This window comes from Bos indicus x Bos taurus, chromosome 21 (genome assembly GCF_003369695.1).
Source record: "Bos indicus x Bos taurus breed Angus x Brahman F1 hybrid chromosome 21, Bos_hybrid_MaternalHap_v2.0, whole genome shotgun sequence".
NCBI lineage: Eukaryota > Metazoa > Chordata > Mammalia > Artiodactyla > Bovidae > Bos > Bos indicus x Bos taurus.
In genome coordinates this window covers 14,314-21,187 of record NC_040096.1, presented here as the reverse complement: position 1 = coordinate 21,187, position 6,874 = coordinate 14,314, and the positions used below count along the sequence as shown (strand labels likewise).

At 41.9% G+C, this 6,874-nt stretch overlaps 1 pseudogene; it reads left to right on the top strand.

Moving 5' to 3' along the window:
- The first annotated feature begins 6,528 nt into the window (after nt 1-6,528).
- LOC113880115 lies at nt 6,529-6,647 on the top strand (annotated as a pseudogene).
- Nucleotides 6,648-6,874: the final 227 nt, after the last annotated feature.

Sequence of the window (6,874 nt, the reverse complement as noted above, 5' to 3'; positions counted from 1 at the left end):
ATGGACTCTGTGGGAGAGGGAGAGGGTGGTAAGATTTGGGAGAATGGCATTGAAACATGTGAAATGTCATGTATGAAATGAGATGCCAGTCCAGGTTCAATGCACGATGCTGGATGCTTGGGACTGGTGCACTGGGACGACCCAGAGGGATGGTATGGGGAGGGAGGAGGGTTCAGAAAAAAAAGAAAAAAAAGAAAAAAATATAATAAATTATAGCTCCTATTTCCTTTAGATATTCTGGTCTTAACTCTCTTGTTACCTCTCCCACTTAGTCTTTCTTAATTCAATCTATATTTCTACCTATGTGTCACTGTTCTATGTTCTCATAACACTTATTATTTCTGAAATAGCCTTAATCATTTTTTTATTTACTTGTTTGCTGTCTTTTCCCATTAAAATATATCCAGGTGACCAGGGGCCTTTGCTTATCTTGTTTACCAGTGTATCTTCAGAGCCTAGAACGTTTATTGGAAGAAAGTAGACAATGAATAAATTTTTATACAAAAAAAGTGAAAGAAGGAATAACTGCAAAAAAAAAAAGAAAAAAAAAAAAGGCTTTTGAGGTCCTCTTCACTTTCTGCCATAAGGGTGGTGTCATCTGCATATCTGAAGTTATTGATATTTCTCCTGGCAATCTTGATTCCAGCTTGTGTTTCTTCCAGTCCAGCTTTTCTCATGATGTACTCTGCATATAAGTTAAATAAGCAGGGTGACAATATACAGCCTTGACATAATCCTTTTCCTATTTGGAACCAGTCTGTTGTTCCATGTTCAGTTCTAACTGTTGCTTCCTGACCTGCATACAAATTTCTCAAGAGGTAGATCAGGTGGTCTGGTATTCCCATCTCTTTCAGAATTTTCCACAGTTTATTGTGATCCACACAGTCAAAGGCTTTCGCATAGTCAATAAAGCAGAAATAGATGTTTTCCTGGAATTCTCTTGCTTTGTCCATGATTCAGCGGATGTTGGCAGTTTGATCTCTGGTTCTTCTGCCTTTTCTAAAACCAGCTTGAACATCAGGAAGTTCATGGTTCACATATTGCTGAAGCCTGGCTTGGAGAATTTTGAGCATTACTTTACTAGCGTGTGAGATGAGTGCAATTGTGCAGTAGTTTGAGCATTCTTTGGCATTGCTTTCTTTGGGATTGGAATGAAAACTGACCTTTTCCAGTCCTGTGGCCACTGCTGATTTTTCCAAATTTGCTGGCATATTGAGTGCAGCACTTTCACAGCATCATCTTTCAGGATTTGAAATAGCTCAACTGGAATTCCATCACCTCCACTAGCTTTGTTCGTAGTGATGCTTTCTAAGGCCCACTTGACTTCACATTCCAGGTTGTCTGGCTCTAGGTCAGTGATCACACCGTCGTGATTATCTGGGTCGTGAAGATCTTTTCTGTACAGTTCTTCTGTGTATTCTTGCCACCTCTTCTTAATATCTGCTGCTTCTGTTAGGTCCATACCATTTCTGTCCTTTATTGAGCCCATCTTTGCATGAAATGTCCCCTTGATATCTCTAATTTTGTTGAAGAGATCTCTAGTCTTTCCCATTCTGTTGTTTTCCTCTATTTCTTTGCATTGATCGCTGAGGAAGGCTTGCTTATCTCTCCTTGCTGTTCTTTGGAACTCTGCATTCAGGTGCTTATATCTTTCCTTATCTCCTTTGCTTTTCACTTCTCTTCTTTTTACAGCTAAGTCATACAGTGACTCACTTAGTGGCTCAGTCACACACTTGATAATGTAAGGAACAACACTTCTTGAAACAGGCAATATTGAAAACAACAGCAGTAATAGTAGAATCATAAGTAAGAAGTTAAGTCAAGAACTTCTATTAGGTGTAGCCCAGTGACATCTCCATGTCATCTGACTTAGTTTGCTAAATGACTATAGCTTGCTGTTGATATCCTGGTTGTAGATCCTGAGCATCTGATCTTTATTCAAAGGCTGGTTATTGAGATAAACTTTAGAAACAAACTCAGAATGTCCTTTTAAACAACTTAATTAAACATCTTAGCAATGTAACATAACCACAAGGAACTATCTAAGGAGTGAGTCTTAGTAAATATAGACCTTAATTAAAAAAACTGGAACTTAATATTCAGTGAAACATAATAGATGCCATAGGCCTGACATCAGTCAGGTGGATTTTTCTTTTAGAGCTCCCCGGTATACGTTGAGATTTCTGTATATGTTGGGAGACAGTCTTTTTATTTACCTGATAAGGCTGTTCAGAACCCAAGTGTCTCCAGTTTCTGGAGGAATGAGGCAGAGAGAAAAAAGGTATAATTTTACCCATAGGAGTAAATCACTAGATTGTTTTAAATGAAGTGCTTCTTTATATCTGAAAAAACAGAGTAAAAGTCAACGATATGTCAGACAAAAAGTTGTGAAAATTGTGGTCATATTTAGCAGTCTACTCCATACCATGCAATTGATCCCTTTGTTCTGCTGTCCTTGCCCCATGACCAAGGACATCAGTGAAAGCAATAGTCTCGAAGAGACTCATGAAGTATTTGTGAACGTCTGTATGACCTGTCCAGCAAAGTGGGTGCCCTGATCACTGGAGATTGTGGAAAGCACCTTTTAACCATTTTTTTCTATTCTGAGATATTAATCCTGAAGCCAGGAAAGGCATTATCAAATAAAAATAAGGTTTGTCAGGGAGCCAGGAAAAGCCAAGTGGCCATCTTGGACCTCTCATAGCCCAAACTCTTTGGTTTATGGCCATTTTAAATCCATTTTAAATTCCCTGAAGAGGTGTTAACTTTTGTAGAAGCAGAATGAGCTTTGTTCATATGTGCTGTAGTCTGTTATCAAAAGCCACATTCCAACAAAACTTTGTTCTTTTAATCAGTGAGAGAAAACCAAATTCCAGTTTGGTAACAGCTTATATTCACTGTGAAACAATAGTTATTCACTTAGTCATAGTAACAATAAGACTTCAAAGGCAGTTTAATGTCTTAACAAACTTGTAGCATGCACAAAACTCTTCTTTCACTTGCAACACACCTGTTTACACTTTCTGTATTCATCACTTCATTTGTCCATTTAGAGGACAGCCACCTGTACGTTTAGACTTACTTTGCTTTTCCTTAATAGAATGTAATTCCATTCCTTATTACTTTTTATTAAAAACACATATCTTACTTTTCTTCAGAAACCATGACTTGTACTTTACATCATCATTCTGTAGATTGGTAAGGATAAATCACCCAAAGTTATATCATTTATAAAAGTATCTTCACAATGTCTCTGTTAATTAGATCAATAAACAAACATCAATGCCATGTATCAATTCAGTAATGATTATTTCCCAGTTCACACAAGCCTCAAATTCATTTACTTTAATTTTCTTGAATTTAGAATTGTTTGATTTGTAAGCACTGACTTCTCTTTAGGCCAATTAATTAGAGCTCATTGAACCACTTAGCCTTTAGCAATTTTTTCCAAGGATGGAGACATACACCGAGACACACACAAATCTGGACAGACAGAAACCTCACAGTTTTCCACCTGAAATTTAAAATGTCTCTTTGTCCATTTTATTTTCTTGGCTTGAGTTCCAGCTCATGGCTGGAGTCCCAGATAGAGTGGGCTCTGTATCTCAAGGACATGATAAGAGTTAACGCAGGTTTTTCCCCAGGCATGTTTCTGTTTCTCAGGCAGGATCAGAGCTCCCCAAAACAGTATTTTCACAAGTCAAACTTTTAGTAATTACATGTGCAAAAAGAACCAGTTTTGTAATTTCAAAAAGATTCCATTTTACCTAGTTTTCTCTGGAGTCTAAAGAATACACATGGCCATTCAGGGTTCAAAATGTCATTTCTCCTTCATGTAGTCATAGCTTCATAGCTAAACTTTAAACCAGAGAGTGCTCAAATTGGCTCTGATGACAGGGGTAGACTGATCGATAAGATGTCCCAGCAGGGATATCTCTCTGGGCAGGTGAGGTCTTCTCTTAAAGCAAAGAAACCCCATATATAAGGGATTTTTAGGCGTTGAGGATCAAAATTATCCCAGTTTTTCAAGATATTATTCAAGGGGGGTGGTTCTGGACTGTTAGGCCCCATCTGTAAGAGAGAAAAAAGCAGTGCCCAGTGCCATGGCTTTTTTCTACCAGAGGTGTCTGCCCCTGCTCTAGACGGGGTTGGAGACTGATTTTCCACCTAAGCTTCCTTCCCTGGCCAGAGCTAACCTGTCTCTTACAGGTGAAGGTGTCCTACTCCCAACCCCCCTCGTTCTACCACCCAGGCATGGTGGAGATGCACCAGGGTTAGACCTGATGGCATCCCAGATTGATGTCCAGGTCCTCACCATTAAAACCTTGGTTTGATTTCCCTTTTATTCTGGCACCACCTGGGGTGGAACAGAGTAGTTTTCCGGATGCTTGCCGAGCCAAGACCACTAGGGGAAGCACCCAACTTCTGTGTACCTGCGCACATCCTCATAACAGTATAAGTGGCAAGTCATAAAGGGATGAACAGAAAACCCAAGACATCCTCCTGAGAGTGGCCACACGAGTCTATTTAATAACAAAGGAGGCGATGGAGGGCCCGCCTGCGAGGAAAAACTAATCCTTCATATTCATGGAGTGCCAACATCATCCTTTTTATTCCTGTCCATCAGACTGTACAAAAAGAATACCTAAGGAGTTGAGACAAGAGCCACTGGAGGGCTTCGTCTGCTCTGCTAAGAGCTAGCGTTACTAAGGGAAGAAGCCCAATGCACTTTCAATCTGCCCAAATCTGGGGTGTCCCAATCTGTGTCCTCAGGAATCTCATGCTCACCAGCAATGCCTCAATCCATATAGTCCAGAGGCATAGCCATGACAAGAACTTGCCTGTGTGTCTGTGGGATCAGGATGGTGATTTCTAGTCTGAGAGATGTCCCTGGAGCTAGAGCTCCAGCTAGCTCCCTAAAGTGCTCCTGTCTGCAGTGTCCTGTAAAACTTGGAGTGGGGGCCTTGCTAGAAAAGCACAATAACAGCATGGATTGCAAGTCCCTTGAAAGTCTACAATCCGGCACACAAGGTTAATAACTTTAATTCCCCAAGCAGATATGAAATGGTCAGAGGGACCAGGAAAAGCTGACTGGGGAAAAGAAATTCAGTCCACATGCTTCTGATTTAGTAAAGTAGCTGCTGCTGCTGCTAAGTTGCTTCAGTCGTGTCTGACTCTGTGAGACCCCAGAGTTGGCAGCCCACCAGGCTCCCCCGCCCCTGGGATTCTCCAAGCAAGAGTACTGTAGTGGATTGCCCTTTCCTTCTCCAATGCAGGAAAGTGAAAAGGGAAAGTGAAGTCACTCAGTCGTGTCCAACTCTTAGCGACCCCATGCACTGCAGCCTACCAGGCTCCTCCGCCCATGGGATTTTCCAGGCAAGAGTACTGGAGTGGGGTGCCATTGCCTTCTCCGTAGTAAAGTAGAGACCACAGTAAAAGAGCAAAAGAATCTCAACTCTGAGTGTTCTTACCTTGTCTTGAAGATCTTGGACAAGCCCCCAAGATGATAACCTAGCAGTCAACGGTGACCGATGCCACTGGATTCATGGTGTCTAAGAAGAAGATATTACTCTGGGGCCAAAGACAGTCTCAGTCACTCAGAGCTTTGTGTATATTTTATTTAAAGTGAAGGTGACAGAAAAAGCTTCTGACACAGACATCAGAAGGGGCTCACTAATTTAAGTGGGGCCATATATACTTCTCAACTAGCCTCTGAGAATAGACAAAAAACATCTCAAGGATGTGAGCGTTTTGCCCAGACCCTTTCCTATAACATACATCCAAAGCTCAAAAAGAGGAATGTCCTTGAACCTGAGATACTGCTCCCTACAATGCCTACTTGTCTTAGGCAAAAGAATGTGAAAAAGAAAGCAAGCTTGCCTCCTCCTTAAAGGGGCTTTAGGCTTGGACTCTTTATCAACCTGCTGGGACAGGTAAGTATACAGTTAAACTCAGAAAACTCTAATGTTGTAATGGTGGTGAGTAAAGCATTTGTATAACATACCACTGATAACTCATATAAGTATATCACTTATAAATTCAGTATGAAGGTCAAAAGATAAAATATCAAAATAATGATAACTACAAAATGAAATAATGGAACCATGTTTGAAGAATTAGATGACAGTATGATACGAAGTCAACAAACAGAGAGACTCAATGAAGAGCTACAAATTATTTTTTTTAAAGGAAACTAACATAAATTCTGGATTTGAAAACTAAAATAATTGAAATGAAAAATTGATAGGTTCAACAGCACATTTGAGATGCTAGCAGAAATAATCCATAAACTTGAAGATGAATTCATAGAAATCAATGTAAAAATAAAGAGAAAAAAATGTTGAGGGAAAATGATCTAAGGCATCCATTCATTACACCATCAAGTATGGACGGAGAGAGACTCTCAGAAAGCAGGGAGAGAAAGGGGAGGGAGTAAAATTACTTGTAGACGGAATGGCTGACCGGCAGGTCAGAGCGAAAGGGAGGTGCAGCGCAGGGCTCTTAGGGCGCCGGGCGGCAGCAGCCTCCGTCTAAGGCCATAGCACCCTGAACGCGCCCTATCTCATCTGATCTCGGAAGCTAAGCAGGGTCGGGCCTGGTTAGTACTTGGGTGGGAGACCGCCTGGGCATACCGGGTGCTGTAGGCTCTTTGCCTTCCCTCTCCTTTAGCCCCCGCCCCACGTCCCAACTCTTGGGCTCCCGCAGCCCCAGCCCCTCCTGGGGGTGGGTGGCCAGGGCACCGACTCCCGCTGCAGACCTGGGTTGCCTCCGCGCGGCCCGCGAGCCCCTCGCATTTGGCTTCCAGGAAACCAGACGACCGTCCCGCGGGTCTCCGTCTGGGGCTCCCTTGGCGTGCCTCAGGCAATCCCGGGGG